Source organism: Miniopterus natalensis, chromosome 5, assembly GCF_054644295.1.
Source record: "Miniopterus natalensis isolate mMinNat1 chromosome 5, mMinNat1.hap1, whole genome shotgun sequence".
Classification (NCBI taxonomy): Eukaryota; Metazoa; Chordata; class Mammalia; order Chiroptera; family Miniopteridae; genus Miniopterus; species Miniopterus natalensis.
Window position 1 is genome coordinate 24,198,032 of NC_142085.1, and position 17,353 is coordinate 24,215,384.

Here is a 17,353-nt window from a genome sequence, read left to right on the forward strand (position 1 = left end):
CACAGTAACAGGAAGCTTCATTCCATTAAATGGCAAACTGGTTCTGGAAGGTGTATTTTACCTTTCAATTCATGATTCATTTGGTGTAACCTCTTTTTCTAGATAAGATCATGAGGTGGTTTAACAATTAACTTTAGGTCAGTGAGACAGAATGAGAATGAATCTGTCAATTAAGAAAATGTACTTTGAGTGATTATCAGTGATAGGATTCTGGATATCTTAATTTTAATTTTATTTTTTAAATCTAGATGTTCTAGTATACATACAAATTTTATAAAAATGTACTTTACGTAAACACCAGATTTACAATTTCAAGAGAGTAGAGTCTACATATCTTCCCCCTTCTTTAAAAAATTATCTCAAACCATCAAGGAGAACAAAGAACAGAAATATGAATTCTGAATTTAAATGAAACTAAGAGTTTTATAACTATCTTATCCCAGTGTATAATTCTGTAAGGCAGATGGGGGGAAATACATGACTTGCTCATGTTCCTGCAGTTTCTGGGGTGGTCTGGTGAGAAGCATGACAATTCACTGCATGGAACCCAGAAAGCTTCAGGAAGTCGGTGTAACATGCAGTCCCGAATGTGAGAGGAAGGAGCGGACTATAAAGGAACTGCTGTTCCTTCAGGCTTCCACCCTAAGCAAACAGAGATAACTATCCCTCTTTAACTCTCCCCACCATGTAAGTCTAGATAGAGAGAGGCAAGCACACAGGAGGCCAAAGAGCAAAACTGTGCATACAGAGATTAGGTAAACGTGCATACGGAATGGTGAGAAACCTATATATCTTTCCTAAACTAGCTTTAACACTTCCTGTGATGACACTGGAGGATCCTTCTCTGGAAAATCAAACAAAGGGGGCAGCATTTATTGTTATTTATGTAGAAAGCTAGAGAAAAGCCAGTTCATCGTATCACCCTCCAGGGAAGACTTCCAGACCATGAACTGCACCTACTGACACTGAGCTACTACCATGTAGTAAGGAAAATCAGGGCACTTACAAATGTTACATATAGATGTTTGAAGTGACAGTCCAACTATACCTTCAGCTCACAACTAACACCAAATGCCAGGCATGCATATGAAGGAGCCTTGAGAAGATGCCAGACTCTGGACTTCAGTTGTTGCGACTGAGGTTCCAGACATGCTGAACCACTGTGCCTTCCATGCCTTGTCTGAATTCCTAACACTCAGAACTGTGAAGGGCAGATGATTGTTGTTATTTAAACTAAAGCGTTTCATTTGTAGTATAACAATAATAATAAAAAAACCCTACATGCTCATGCTCGCTTACTTTAGGTAGTAGCTCCCTCTCTAAATGACATATGTGTTGAAGTCTGTGGCCTGTCAAGAACATTGTTCAGATTCCTGACCCCCTCAGCCACACTTGGGCTCCTGTGTCCACTGTAGATACTCTCTGAGGCCTGGCTGTGACCTCCATTCAGCCTTGACCTTAGTGAAAATTTCTTATATAATTTTTGTAAGTGTTCTATGTACTTTGTTTCCTATTGATCTTTAAAACAAGCATGAGAAGTTGCTATGACAGATATTATTAATCCAACTTTAAAGATGATAAAATAGGTTGAAAGAGATCAATGCAGTATTTAAGAGACTGTAGTAGTAGGTGACACTGTGGGAATTTAATTTTGATCTTCTGACCTTATATTTAGTACTTCCTTATCTGTTGCCAACTTGATACACCAAATATATTAAAATATTGTAAAGTAGTAAAGTTACTGCCACTTTATTTTTTTCACATACAAAATTTCTTACATTTTTCATGAGTAAATTTCTACCAATGAGACTTTTATAGTGTAAGTGGTGAGAGAAAAGCCTTAAAGATGTGCATAGGCTTGGACCCAGAATTTGTACTCCTAGGAGTTTATCTGAAGAAAATAATTAGTAGTGTACGAAAATAGTATAGCTGTAAGAATATTTTGAGTCTAAAACATTAAAATTTTAACACTAGCTTGACAATTAAATCAGGATCAAAATCTCTATGCAGACAGGGAAAATTATTGACAGCTCGAATGGGTGTGGCTCAGTGATTGATCATGAACCTAGAATCCAGAAGGTCGAGGTTCGATTCCCAGTCAGGGCACATGCCCAGGTTGCAGGCTCGATCCCCAGTTGGGGGCGCACAGGAGGCAGCTGATCAATGATGACTCTCTCATCATTGATGTTTCTCTCTCTTTCTCTCCCTTTCTCTTCCTTCCTCTCTCTAAAATCAATAGATATATTAAAAAAATAAAAATTATTGACAAATATTTTTGACAAGTATTAATATGCAAAATTAAAAAGGTTATAAAATATACTCTATTAAATCATTCTTTTTATTTGTCTGCATGTGTATCTACATACACAAAGTTGAAAATGTTAGCGAATGTTTTATGTAGTGTTGAGATTTGTGTGTACAAACTCAGTGCACATCTTTGCTACCCTTACTACTGATTTCAACATTATCATAGAATAAAACTAGAAATAAATTTCAGTGGATAAATCTTATGCTCATTTTATTAAAAACATGACAATTCTAGCCAATACTATGTCATGTATTATAGTTGCATCTGAATTGACAGTGACTTCAGTTCTCTAGAGTTTGAGTAAACAACCTACCTGAGCTTAACTGTTGTGACTTTTTTCTAAGTAATTTACTGGCTTTATCACCTCAGAGCAGACATGTCCCAGGGCCTCAAATAATGGATCATAAATGCATATAGTGAAATTCATGTTAAAAGTCTATTTTTTTTTTTATCTTAAATATGGGAGCTTGAGGATGCATCAAAAGATTTTAAGGATTTTCACCTTTAACCACACACTCCCATGAATGGATGTAACTGCTCTGTCCATATTTTCAAGGTCAGAGGTATTTTTGGCTAAATTTAACTTTAAAATAATTTTAATTTTGCAGACAACATGAAGCTTATTCCAGGTTTTAGCTTTCCTTTCTAGACTCTCACATCATCTCAGTCTAGTTATCTTTTATACATAAGTGCCCTTTAAAAATCCAGGCTCATCAGTCATGAATTTTTCAAATTTGTGTCTTAATTCAGGCATAGGTTTAGAATTTGTATAGAGTAATATTAAGCTATTTCTGTGTAAAATAAATACAAATGGGCCATTTCAAGGAAGAGACAAAGATGATGCTGAAATAAATGTCTTAATTGCCTAATTGCTGTAGGTAATATTTTCCTAATTGGTCTAGCACATGTATTAGATGGAACAGCAGCAGAATGACCCTTAATGAGGAAAACAGTCAGGGACTTTGGATTCCTGGGAGTAGCATGATGCTTGAACAGTTTAAAGTTTTCAAGAGAAAATGCATCTTAAAACTTTTTGACAGCTGATTTGGGTGAAAGTGTCAAACTAGGATGTTCTGGAATATCAAAGTTTACAGCATTGCTAGAGCTCACCCAAGAACAAAATCATCTGTGAATGGGGAAAAAACGGGACATTTGCAAAAATGCCAAATTAATTCATGTCATCAGTCGGTACCTCAGTGTTTATGCCTTTCAACCAAACTCTATTTTATTTTTATTTTTATTAAATTAAGTAATCTTTATTTAAAATATCATTTATGCAACTGAGTGATGCTCCTTTAACTGTGACATCCCACTCACCAAATCTCTCTGCTCATCCAGCAAAGTTAAGTTTGTTAGACATAATGCCATCAGGGAGAAAACTTCCTTGACAGTCTTAGAAGTTTCTCAGAAAAGTGGGAGTTAAGGAGTCCAGGAGAACATTTGTACCGTATTAGGGCCTGGGCTGGGAAATTAAAGGTCAGTTTACACGGCAAGAACTGCTCAGGATTTAGCAGATTTTATCACATAATAGCTTTGGACTTATGGTCACAATGAGGCAAGGGTTTTGAAGTCCGTTTTGATGATTAACTGTTACTCTTTACAGGCAAGCATTTTTTAGTTGCTTTCCAGACTTATCTTCCAAAAGCCAATATTCCCTGGAGCAAGTAGCTAAATTATATTTGCTTAATCCCCTCATTCCTTAACATAGGGATAAGAGGAGTGCCTTCCCCCAGTACAACTTAACACGGGGAGAGCATTGCACTGGCTTGATTTTCCCTTGCATTCTTGAGCGGGAGAGCTGGGCTCCACATGGGACTCACCTGTGCCTCTCTCAGTTAAGTGCTGGTGCAAAGGGCCCTCCTCTGGAGATTATGATTCAGCAGCCGTGGGGTAAGCTTACATATGCTTTAAGATCTTTGCATTTAATTCTGATGAATAACCAGAATTGAGAACATCCAGACTGCAGATACCTCAGGCATGGCTTCATCTCTTTGGGTTGCTGTAACAGAATACAATAGACTGGGTGTCCTATAGACGATAGTAACTTACAGCTCACTGTTACAGAGGAGAGGAAGTCCAAAATCCAGGTACCAACAGATTCTGGTGAGAGTTCACATATGATCGTTTTTTGATGTTCCCACACATGCCAGAAGGGACAAAGGAGCTCTCTAGGGTCTCCTTCACAAAGGCATTGATCCCATTTATGAGGGCTCCACCTTCATGACCTCATCACCACACAAAGACCCTATCTGCAAATATCATTACATTGGGCATCAGGATTTTACAGATGAATTTTGGGGGACACAAACATTCAGTCTATAGCACCCAGTGTCTGCTAAGTCACTTGCGGGCATGTAGACAAACCTCTGTAGAGTGTGCTACTTTACATATGCAAAGTTGAAGAAAGATACATTTACAAGTACTATAATAGGTTACCATAAGAAACATGTCAGTCCCAGTCATCTATTACCATTACTGGCATTTGTTTTTCTAAAAATTATTTTCAGTAAGTGTGAAGAGAATGATTAGGGTGCTTTTTATAACTTCTTTTTTCAGTGAGCATTACAGAACTCTTATTCATGCAAATATTCCCCAGCTATCATTTTGCTCTTTGATAACATTCACCCACTCCTAACATTTTTATCAACTTTTAAAATAATTCAGTTTTTGTTCTTTTAGAATATGATTTTATTTCTCATATTTGAAGATCCTCTACATAAAAATAATCAGTGAATACTATAGATTTTCAGAAAATATGCATATACTGTGGTTAAATGTTCTCTTTGTTGTTACTAAGTATAATATAGGTACTTAAAAATCTATTAAAGCTAAGTACCTCAGCCTAAAATTTCTCATCAATGAGTAGTTACTATGCTTTTTTTTTTTTTTTTGTAATATGTTATGCAAAAAGCTAGGCTTAACTTGCTGCTTATAGAAATTATTTCATATCTGCTCATCAACCTAATTCAGGTTGTAAAATGATGATGCACTCTTGGAAGGTACAGTCCTTGCAAATCTTCCCAGCACTGAGATTTGGTTCTGTGAATGAGAGTTGCTAAGGGCCCATTCAGTTCAAATTAATTAGTAAGCATCCAGTGTATCTACTGGGAGGGGAGCTTAAGGCAATTTAGAAGCTGCCTGCCAGAGAACTTGGAGGTTAGGAAAAGACAATCACGGTGTTTTCATTCAGACCAAAGGCTTCATGCTGCTGCATAATTCTTGTCTCCTTCTGTTTTGCCAAAAGGAGAGGGAAAGAAACAAGGACATGAGAAGGAACACAGCAGGGATTCTTGGTGTTCAGCAACCTAATTGAGAATGCTAAAAAGATTAAGATGGAGCTGACCAGTTTTCTCCCTCGAGTGAGTAGTAAAGAAGGAAAGGAAGCTACCTTCAGAAAATTGAGCCTGGCCGGGCATGGCTCAGTGGTTGAGCATCGACCTAGGATCTATCCCCAGTCGGCAGAGTGCAAGAGGCAGCAGATCAATGACTCTCTCATCACTGATGTTTCAATTCTCTCTCTCCCTCTCCCTTCTCTCTGAAGTCAATAAAGATGTATTAAAAAAAATAAAAGTTTCTGGAGACCTGGAAAAAGTCAGGCACAGAAAATGTTATGAAGTAAGAATAAATTTTATTTAATTATTTATTATTTTAAAAATACCTTTTATTGATTTCAGAGAGAGGAAGGGAGAGAGAGAGAGAGAGAAACATCAATGATGAGAATCATCAATCGGCTGCCTCTCACACGCCCTCTACTGGTGATCAAACCCCCATCTCCTTGATCACTGGTTGATGCTCAACCACTGAGCTACAGCAGCCAGGCAAAGTAAGAATGAATTTTAAAAGATAATGCACTTAAACATAAACAAAACACACAAAAGAACAAGAATGTGGTTAAAATACAAGTGAATAAAACTTAAAGAGTAGTTCTGAAGTGTGCGTGTGTGTGTATAATCTCCATGGGTTATGCATATATGCATATAAGTTCTTCCTACCAACCCGAGCCCCTCTTTCCTCTGAGATTGTCAGTCTGTTCCATGCTTCCATGTCTCTGGATCTATTTTGTTTGTCAATTTATTTTGCTCATTAGATTCCACGTTACTTTTATTGTCATTGCATTTTCTTGCCGAGTAGTATTGTATGAATATACCACAGTTTGACTTTTTATTCTCTGTTGATGGGCATTAGTTCCTCAGATTCTTTCCAGTATGGGATTCTTTTAAATAAAGCTGCTATAAATACTCTTGTATTCTTTTTTTGTGCACACAGTTTCACTTTCCTTTGTAAATATCTATGATTGGAATTACTAGGTGATAAAGTAGGTTTGTGTTTTAAGTTTATAAGAAACTTCCAAAGAATCTTCCAAAGAGGTGGTAGTATTTTACATGCCCATTAGTAATGCAAGAGAGTTCCAAGTTTCCACATCCTTGACAACATTTGGTTGTATTAATTTTTTACATTTTGATCATTTGAGAGCTATTATTTGATCACAAATAATAGTTCTTTGTGGTTTTATTTGGCATATCCATGATGACAAAGATATTGAGCAACTTTTGTGTGCTTAGTGGCCATTTAGAAGACGCTGTTTTGTTAAATGTATTTTTAAAAAATCTTTATTGTTGAGAGTATTACAAATGTCCTCCCCCTTTCTTCCCCCATTGCACCCCTCCACCTGGTTCCCCTCCCCACCCCAGGCCTTCACCATTCTATTGTCTGTGTCCATGGGCAATGCATATAAGTCCTTTGGTTAATCTCTTTTCATCACCCCTTTCCCCTTCCCTCAGTCTGTTACATGTTTCCATGCCTCTGGTTCTATTTTTTCATCCATTTATTTTGTTCATTAGATTCCACATGTAAGTAAGATCATGTAATATTTGTCTTTCTCTGACTGGCTTATTTTGCTTAGCATAATAATCTCCCACCATGTTGTCTCAAAGGGTAATAGACCCTTCTTTTTTAGAGCTGCATAGTATTCCATTATGTAAATGTACCACAGTTTTTTTTATCCACTCATCTACTGATGGGCACTTGGGCTGTTTCCAGATCTTAGCTATTGTAAATTGTGCTGCTATGATCACAGGAGTGCATATATTTTTTCTGGTTGGTGTTTTGGGATTTTTAGGGTATATTCCCAGAAGTGGGATCACTGGGTCAAAGGCAGTTCCATTTTTAATTTTTTGAGGAAACTCCATACTGTTTTCCATAGTGGCTGCACCAGTCTGCATTCCCACCAAAAGTACATGAGGGTTCCCCTTTCTCCACACCCTCACCAACACTTGTCATTTGTTGATGGTGCCATTCTGACAGGTGTGAGGTAATACCTCATTGTCATTTTAATTCGCATCTTTCTGATGGTTAGTGACTTTGAGCATTTTTTCATATGTCTCTTGGCCATTTGTATGTTCTCTTTGGAGAAATGTCTATGTAGGTCCTCTGCCCATTTTTTAATAGGATTGTTTGCCTTCCTTTTGTTGAGTTGTATGAGTACTTTATATATTTTGGAAATTAACCCTTTATCAGATGTATCATTGGCAAATACAGTCTCCCATACAGTGGACTCTGTTTTCATTTTGATGCTGGCTTCTTTTTATGTGAAGAAGCAAAGTAAAAAAAATAATAAAAAAATATCTTTTTAAAATCCTTTCCTTGTTTTTAATTAGGTTTTTTGTCTTCTTGTTACTGAGTTATAAAACTTTCTTATATATTTAGGAAACTAGTCATTTGTCAAAAGTATGTTTTTAGACTATTTTTCCCCCATACTTGCCTTGCCTTACCTTACCTTTTCCTTTGCTTTTTTAAATTAAATTTATTGGGGAGAGCATTGATTTATAAGATTATATAGGTTTCAAGTGCACATTTCTATGATACATGATCTGTACATTGCATTGTGTGCCAGCCACCCAATTTCAAATCATCTTCTGTCACCTTTTTATTTTCTTAATGCTACTTTATAATGAGCAGAGATTTTTACTATTGATGAAGTCCAAATTCTTTTATTGTAGTTATTTTTGTACCTTCTCTAAGAATATTGCAAAGATATTCTCCTATGCTTTTTTTCTAGAAGAATTACAACTTCCACTTCTATCTATAGGCCAATGCTTCATACTGAATTAAATTTGTGGATGGTGTGAATTAGAGAAATCTTGTTCCAGCACCATTTGTTGAGAAGATTCATTCCTGCTCTGAATTTGGATCAGTGCTCTTTTGGAAATCAATTCATCATCTTTTTTTCTCTTCTATGAATCTATGTATCTATTATTTTTCCAATACCACACTGTCTTGATTACTGTAGATTTATAGTAAGCCTTGAAATCAGGGAATGCAAGTTTTCTAACTGGTCCTCTTTTATTAAAATTGTTTTAGTCTTTTTTCATAGGTTTGTTTTCTCTGCTCATTTGCCCATCCCTTCATTTTTTTCAATTTTTTAAGTCCTGAAACATATTTATAACTTAAAAACAAACATACAACTAATTATAATTTGTTAATTCTAATGCCTTAGTCATCTCAGAGTCTCTCTTTATGACTCCTATTTTCTTTAGTAATGGGTCAACTTTTCCTGTTTCTTTGTATGGCCAGTAATTTGTATGTAGACTAAACACTGTGTCTCATTCTTTGAAGAGAGTTGAGATTATGTTGTTTTTCTTTAAATAGTTTTACATTTTGCTCTTACAGGCAGTTAAGTTACTTGAAGATGCTTTTGATTCTTTCAGTTTTGATTTTACTCTTTTGGAGGGTAAGTCTGTTTTAGTGTTTAGTTCTAGGTTGTAGCTCCTACTTCAAGGTATGATTCTTCCCCTTAAGGCTTGGTTTTCCCAAGTTTTCAACTGAATACCCAAGTTGCTCAGTGAGGTCACAGCACTGGCTGAGACAGAACTCTAATGTCACTTTGTCCTGAGTCCTCTGGTACCCTGTTCAGCTCTCAGGTCCTCTGTAGTCACTCTATGCCAGGCATTGCAGAGCCTTGCCCTCAATATATGCAGCCAGGTCCTTGGCCAAGAACCCACAAGGGATCCACATACAAACTGCTAGGCCCACCAATGCAATCATTTTGGATGCTTTATTTGGCTAAAGACAAATAGAACCAATTCCCTATTTTTAACTAATATTGATAATTGGAAAATTCACAAGATTTTATCTCTAGATCTCACCTTTCTCCAGAGCTGAAAACTGGATATCTAAATACCTGCTGAAAAACTCTAAAGTCCAAAACCAAAATTTATTCTTTCTACTCTCCAAAATTTCCTTTCTTCTTAAGCAGTTTATTACCTCTTCCTCAAAACTCAAATTAGAAATCACAGTATCTTTTTTTTTTTAATTTCTCTCTTACTCCCTACCTGCAGTATAGCTTATTCATTCTCTGTTGGAATCACTTTTCTTATCTATTCTCTTCCCGTTCCTATTGACATAATCCTATTTGAAGCTTTATCACTGCTCCCAGCAGGATCCTAGCAATAATTTCCTAAATAAATTTGTTCCTCCATCATTCCCATGCTGTCAGAGTTATGCTTCTAAAATAAACTTATATCATCTCCTTACACACAAATCTTTGCTAGCTTTCTGTTACTTATGGGGAAAGAGCAAGTTTCTGAGCATGCATTTAAAGTCATTTATCATCTAACTGGATACCTCACTCTTTTTCAAGCTCGTCTCCACCAGTGTGTTGGGCTCTCTGGGATGGTACATTCTTCGCACGCCTGCCATCAGTTCTAACTTTCACCACCACAAGCAGGTGCTGCTCATCACAGCACCCTTTGCTATATTCCGGGGATCTGCTATCAGTGGTTAACTTACCGCTTCTCATTTGGGATGCTTTATTTGGCTAAAGACAAATAGAACCAATTCCCTATTTTTAACTAATATTGATAATTGGAAAATTCACAAGATTTTATCTCTAGATCTCACATTTCTCCAAAGCTGAAAACTGGATGTCTAAATACCTGCTGAAAAACTCTCACCCATCACTCCACCCTGGTTAAATTGATCAAACTACTGATACAAATGTTCTGACATTTTTGCCATCGTATTTCTGCTTCTGCTATCCCCTCATACCAGAAATGTTGTGTCTTCCACGTATTCCTCATCTGCAGAACTCCAAAGCATTTTTCAATGTAACCTGTTCTGGCTTTTACTAGTTAAATAGAAAATAATCACCACATTCCTTATTTCATTTGTACGCCAAGTAATACACTAAATGCTTCCCATACTTTTATTATTTCATTGAATTCTCAAAAGAATACAAAGTCCTCTCATTGCTTTTTACAGTATATTTTAGATCTTTAAATAACTGCCTTATATTTATTTATTCCTAGATTATAGATTCCTCAAGAGAAGGATTCCAGTCAAGTTCTCTTTTTCCCCCTTATCATCACTGTACATTGAAATATCCAACTCCCTGAGCTGAATTTAATTTCCCTCCGCCTTTGTCCTTGCTTCCTTTTGCTTTCTCTCTCTCCCTCTGTAATATTTTTTCTAGCCCTTATACATTTACTATTTATAGATTTGGGGTAGATTTAACCAAAGTGTCCTGTGGTTTCAGCAGCCTATGGATGCAACCTGAGAAACCCTAAGGTAATGATCATTTTTCCCTGGCTCTTATCACCGTCTGATGGAAGTCACTAATTTTCGGGAGTATCAGAGATGACTCATGAGTTTTAAAATAGTTCCTCTCGTGTTCTCCTTTATTACTCTCTGTGAAGCTTTTTAAGGGCACCTTTCTAGTACAAATGCTTTCAGATCGCTGTATTTCCTGACCTTGCTTAAGCCACGCATTCATGTTTTGCCAAAATAAGGCCGCTCTGCTCTACCTGTTATGACCCACCTTGTCCCTGACACGAAAGCAGCAATTCTTTGCTATTGAGAAAGTCTTCTATTAGAGCAACTGCTTCATCTTCTATTACTTTGTATTCCATTAGGCATTGTTTATAGATATTTGTTACTTGCTTTCCTAGCCTCCGTTTTACCATTTTCTAGAATAACCCCAGTTTTTAGATGAAAATCAATGCCTCAAAAATCTTTCAGTGTTTTGTGTTTTTGTGTGTGTTTTTTGTGGAGCTCCACACCTCTGCACCATGACAGAGCAGCCGATTCAAGCCCACATCAGTTTAAACTACCACATTAACTTAGCCTTACTATTTCTTTCACATGGTGAACTGTGACTTCAGTGAATCCAAGCAGAATGGACATTTAAGTTTCCATGGGGGGGTACTAGAAAAGAAGCTCACTATTTCCAGTGGACTTTAACCTGAGAAGGTGAAGCTTATGCAGCCATTTTAGCATCAGGATGGAAGTTTTTATCTATGAAAGGTCAAAAATGAAGCCAAGAGGTGGGGGGAGAGACACTGAGTACTGATGATATATGGTAAACACTTTGTACAGCTGAGACTAAAGCCTGGCAATTGCTAGATTTCTGTTATGTAAGGCAGTAAATACTCTTTTGCACAAGTCAGCCTGGGTTTGGAATTCTCTCTCTTGCAACAAAGGGGGCTAACTGAAATGGGTTTAGGCATGAGTCCATGGAGCTATTTTTCAAATACTGAAGTCATTGTAACCAAGAGCTGCAAATTAAAAATTAATATATTTTTTTAACTATACAGTTACAATTTATTTTGATGAGAACTTTAAGATTTACTCTCTTAGCAACTTTTAGATATACAATGCAGGATTTTTAAAACTGTAGACACCGTGCTGTGCATCACATCTCCAGGACTTATATTAATTGGAAGTTTGTACCTTTTGACCGCCTTCACCCACATTACCCCTGACTCCCATCTCTGGCAGCCACCAGTCTTCTCTGTGTCTATGGGTTGGTTGGTGTTGCTGTTTCCTTTAGATCCCACATATAAGTAAGATCAAACAGTATTTGTTTTTCTCTGACTTATTTCACTTAGTATTGTTTTCATGTGGTACCAGCCAGTCTAATTGAAGAAAACCTAGAAAGCAGTGAAAAACAGCTCCAGAGAAGCATGTGGACTTTTCACTAAATCTCTCCTTCCTAAATTAGCTTGAGTACAGATTAAGACAAACAATTCTGAAGCCATCAACACAAGACTTAAATCTAGGTCTGTGGGCTCTAGAGCACATTCACACGACCACCTTAGTATGACACTGTGTCCCCATAGTGCCTGATACGGTATTTGGCAGAGTGAATGCATTTTTGTTGGTTAGACTCATACGCTAAATTCATATTGGATACGTATTTTTCAAAAGGATTTATTTAAAATTGTGTAGGAATCCCATGAGCCAATGCCACTTCAGTTGTTTCCTGCCGCATGATTTATTCAAGAAGCGGCCCGGTTACGAGGTCAGCGTTTGGGCCTGTGCTTCGCCGGCAATGCTCTGTTTCAGCTGGTTTGTTCCCCCTGCAGTGTAAGCTGAAATCCTGACCTCAGGTAAAATTTCATGTATTGAATATCACCAAGCACATCTCTCCTGAGACACAAATGCATGATAATGAAAAGATATTGAGAATAGGGGGGACCTCTGTGCCCTTCTGCTGAAAGACCAGAACTTTTAATAAAGCGTTATTTCCTCACAAATATTTTTCCCCCTTCTATACATTTAAAAGGCGTCTCCAGTCTGAACTTCTAACAGTGGCAGACTCTGCATGAATTTGTATCACTTTTATGCCCAGATCTAAGTCCCGTGCTAAGGTACAATTTAATTCGTGAAGGTCACTTCTTTTGCTATTTCAGTCTAGGATGATTTGGTGAAGAATATTAAATTGTTCATTTACTTTAAATTTCATACCTGCACACCCAATTTAAGTCTCCTGAAGGAAGAAAGAAAATCCCTGAAAATGACAGTGATTCATGTTTCCAAGAGAGGCATAGAGAGGGGTCAGTTCACAAGCAGGCCTTTTTATTAGGAGGGTCTGAAATACATTTTCAGAGCTGCCTCCTGCCTGGGCTTCACAGTCACAAAGTGGGTTAACAGTGAGGTTTCCCAAGAGGTTTAGACCTAGTCTCTCTTCATTCGTTATAGCAAATTGTGAAAGACTTTGAAGATGAGCAGAACTGAACAAAGATTCCGTATCTCCCACCATTCTGATCAGCAATCCTCACCCCTTCTAACCTAGAGGTGCGGTTGGCTCTATGGAAATCCTGTTCCCCCTTTTCCTCTATGAGGGCAGAGTCTCTGGGGGAAGCAAGTTAGAGGTAAAAATGCTGATGGAGATTCTCAGGATGGAGTCTCCCTCCCAGTGAATTTGTCAAGAAATCAGTGTGCTTTGGTTGGTAACTTAGAAATAGTGTTTGATGGAGGGAAATTTATCAGGGGAAACGTTCTCTAATGAACTTCAAAAGATAAGACCCATATTTCTATCATGTGTTTTTCTGCCAAATTAACTTTCAGCAGGCATGATGGAAGAGAGATAACATGAACAAAAAGAACTGCTGGCTAACAAAAACCAAGATATATGTTTAAGGAAACATTCCCATTCTCCTTTCTGACTATTTAGCACCCTCTTCATTTATCTCATGAAAAATCTTTGTTAGTATAACTGAAATAAAGTGATAAAGAAGGCTATATTAGAAAGGGGTTTGAATATGTTGCAGAAACTGTCTTTTCATTGTTGTCAGATTTTCAAAAGGGAATTGAGAAATAAAGATGAAAGGAGTACCTCTCCCTTTCTGAATTGTTAACATTTGCATCTTAGCAATTAATTTTCGCCTAATGGCAGTTAATTCAGGTCTAATAAAGTTTGTGAAAGTAATTACTGTAGCCTAGGAACTAAGGTTTCATGTAACTGTTATAAAGTATACTGGCTTAATCCTAAATTCTCCTTCTCCAATTTAAAATCAAAATACAGCCTTGGCTGGAAAGTTAAGATCACACCAGAAAATAGGCATTGGACTCCTCTCTCACAATTCCTACCTCCAGCTGCCTCACCCTCAGTGAGAGGGTTAAAGCGATGCTTCTGAAGATGAAAAGTTAAGGAGATCTAAGGGCACGTTCATATTCAGTTCCTTCTCTTTCACAACCTCTCTAAGGAAACTCAGCTGCCCTTTATCTCAACATTGCAAAACACGGAGGAACTGAGGGCTCCCCTGGAGGCAGAGCTGGTGAGGAGTTTTAGCACATCTGCCTCCTCACTTCCTGTGGCCACTCACCTTGCCTGGGAATTTCTCACGAACCTCCAGCTGCCACTAGAAAGTGGGGACATTCGGGTTTCACCTGTTCACTTGATGACAATCACTTCCAGAAGCCCGTGACCCTCTAGGGATTTACAAAGACTTAAAGATGTGCCAAAGGAACTCCTATGAGTTAATGGTAATAATTCATAACTATTTTGGTCTAGAAAGATATGTTTTATGTATAGTGATAATAATAGCTGACAATTATGTAGTTACTACTATGAATCAGACAGTATTCTAGCACAAAAATAAAATAAAAATTAAACTGGGCGATAACTAATTATCTAGCATGACTAAGATTAATATGGTCAGCATCCACCCACTCCCTTTATGTGTTTTTCTGAACTGCAGACCCCAGAAATCTAAGAACTACATTTCCCATACACATATACCCAGGGTTTCAGATGAGTAGTAGATTCATGCTTTTAGATAGAACTAGTTAGATGCATTTATATATCAGATTTAGAAGCCATGATGAAGTTAAAGTTCTGTTTCTGCTGCTGCTGCTACAGCAAAACAGGTTCTAGAGACCAGGGTATTGAGGACAGTTGTTTCTTTGATACCTGGATTGTTGTTACAGATGACACACTCTTGAATGCAGTAATTCCAGTGGCAGGTAGCCTCCTGTTTCTTATTCCTGGAGTCATGCGTAGGATAGCACCTCATTAATTATATTAAATTTCTTCTTAAAAAATGTCAACTGGCTTCTGTTTGTTAAACTGAAACTTGACTGATTCCATATTCAAAACTATAAATGCCTGCATACAGTAGAGCTATAAGGAGAGAAATCGGGGGCTTTGTCTTACCTGGTGGGATCTGAAGACAGTGATGATCTGCTTACGGTTGGAAAACGAAATACTTGCATTCCATAGACTGCAAAAGCAAGAGTTACTTCAATTAGCATTAGTGATTGCCTGCAGCAGCATGTTCATGGAAGGTGGCCCTTGTTGGACCAGGGAGGGGTGAAACTAGGACAGGCTGTGCATGAGGACCACAGGCACCGTGGAGAGGGCAGACTAATTCTCACAGCTCTGGAGGAATTCGAAAGTATTTAAAAGTAAATTCCTTCAAGAGAATGAGAAAATAACCACAGATTGGGAGAAAATAGTTGCAGAAGATATGGCTAAATAAAGGACTTATCTAAAATATACTATTAAATTTTGTAATAAGAAAATGAAAATCCCAGTCACAGGTCTGAACAGACAACTCACCAAAAAAGATAAACAGATGGCAAATAAGCACATGAAAAGATGCTTTATTTCCAATATTATCAGGAAAATGCAAATTAAAACAACTGTGAGATACCCCTACACCTCTATTAGAATGACCATACTTCAAAACACTGACGACACCAAATGCTGGTGAGGATGTGGACCAATAGGAGCTCTGATTTATTGCTGATTGATCTGCAAAATGCCACAGCTACTTTGAAAGAAAGTTTGGCAGTTTCTTAAAAGACTAAACATACCCTTACCATATGATTCAGCAGCTATGGTCTTTAGTATTTACCAAATAAGTTGAAAACTTATGTCCACATAGAAATCTGCACATTGATGTTTATAGCAGCTTTATTCATAATTGCCCAAACTTGGAAGCACCCAAGATGCTCTTCAGTAAGTGAATGAATAAACTATGGCACATCCAAACAATGGAATGTTATTTATTGATAAACATAAATGAGTTCTTAAGCTGTGAAAAGACATGTAGGAATTGTAAGTGAATATTACTCAGTGGCAGAGGCCAATCTGAAAAGGCTACATACTCTGATTCCAACTATATGGCATTCTGGAAAAGGCAACACTGTGAACACAAAACTAGGGAAAAAATCAGTATTTGCCAAGGGGGTGGGGGAGGATGAATAGGTAGAGAACAGAGCATTTTTAGGGCAGTAAAACTATTCAATGTGATACTATAATGGTAGATTAATATTATTATATATAACCCATAAGTGATACCAACACCAAAGCTGAACTCTAATATAAACTGTGGCCTTTGGGTGATGAGGTTATATTAGTGTCAGATGATTAACCACTCAGGTGCAGATGGTGATAGTGGGGGGTACTGTGCATGCATGAGAGGAGGGGGCATATGGAATTCTCTACTTTCTGTTCAATTTTGCTGTGAACCTAACACTGCTCTAAAAATAAAGTATATTAAAAAATAAAATAATAAAGCAAGTAAATAGGCATGATCAGAAGACTTGGGATAGTTTCTATCACTGGCCTAAAAGAATTTCAGAGCTAATATTTCTGAAAATGAGATACAAAATCTGATTGTATGGATTAAGGAAATACAGTACAAGTTGAATTTATAGTTGCATTAGGTATTTTATTAATACTTTTATTGATTTTTAAAGACAGGGGAAGGGAGACAGAGAGACATTGATATTTCTTTCTACATCTATTGGTTCCTCCTGCACACCCGCTACTGGGGATCAAGCTACAACCAGATACAACCCTGATATGTGCCCTGACTGGGAACAGAACCAGTAATCTTCTGGTGCATGGGACAACATGCCCAACCAACTGACCCACACCGGCCAGGGTATAGTTGTATTAGCTCCTGGCTTGAAACTGTGCCCCAGCAAAAGCAAAATGCTTGACCACGAGACACTGAGTGTCTATGCCACTGAATGGGCCACTATTTGATCCACAAAGTCATAAAGTTGGTGTCAGCAGCAGTATTCCATCCTCAAGTGGAAATTCAATAAAACATGGCCAAATGCAAGATCAAAAAGCCACAAAACAATACCAGCAATAACAAATTAGGAAATGTGGTAGAAAAACTCTAATTACAAAAGCAAATAATAATAAAAAGAATAACAGATGTCTAGGAATAAAGATAAGAAATGAGCATGGCTGATACTTGTAAAATTCAAGTTTTCTAAAAAAGCATGAGGACATTAGTTGTGTGCAGG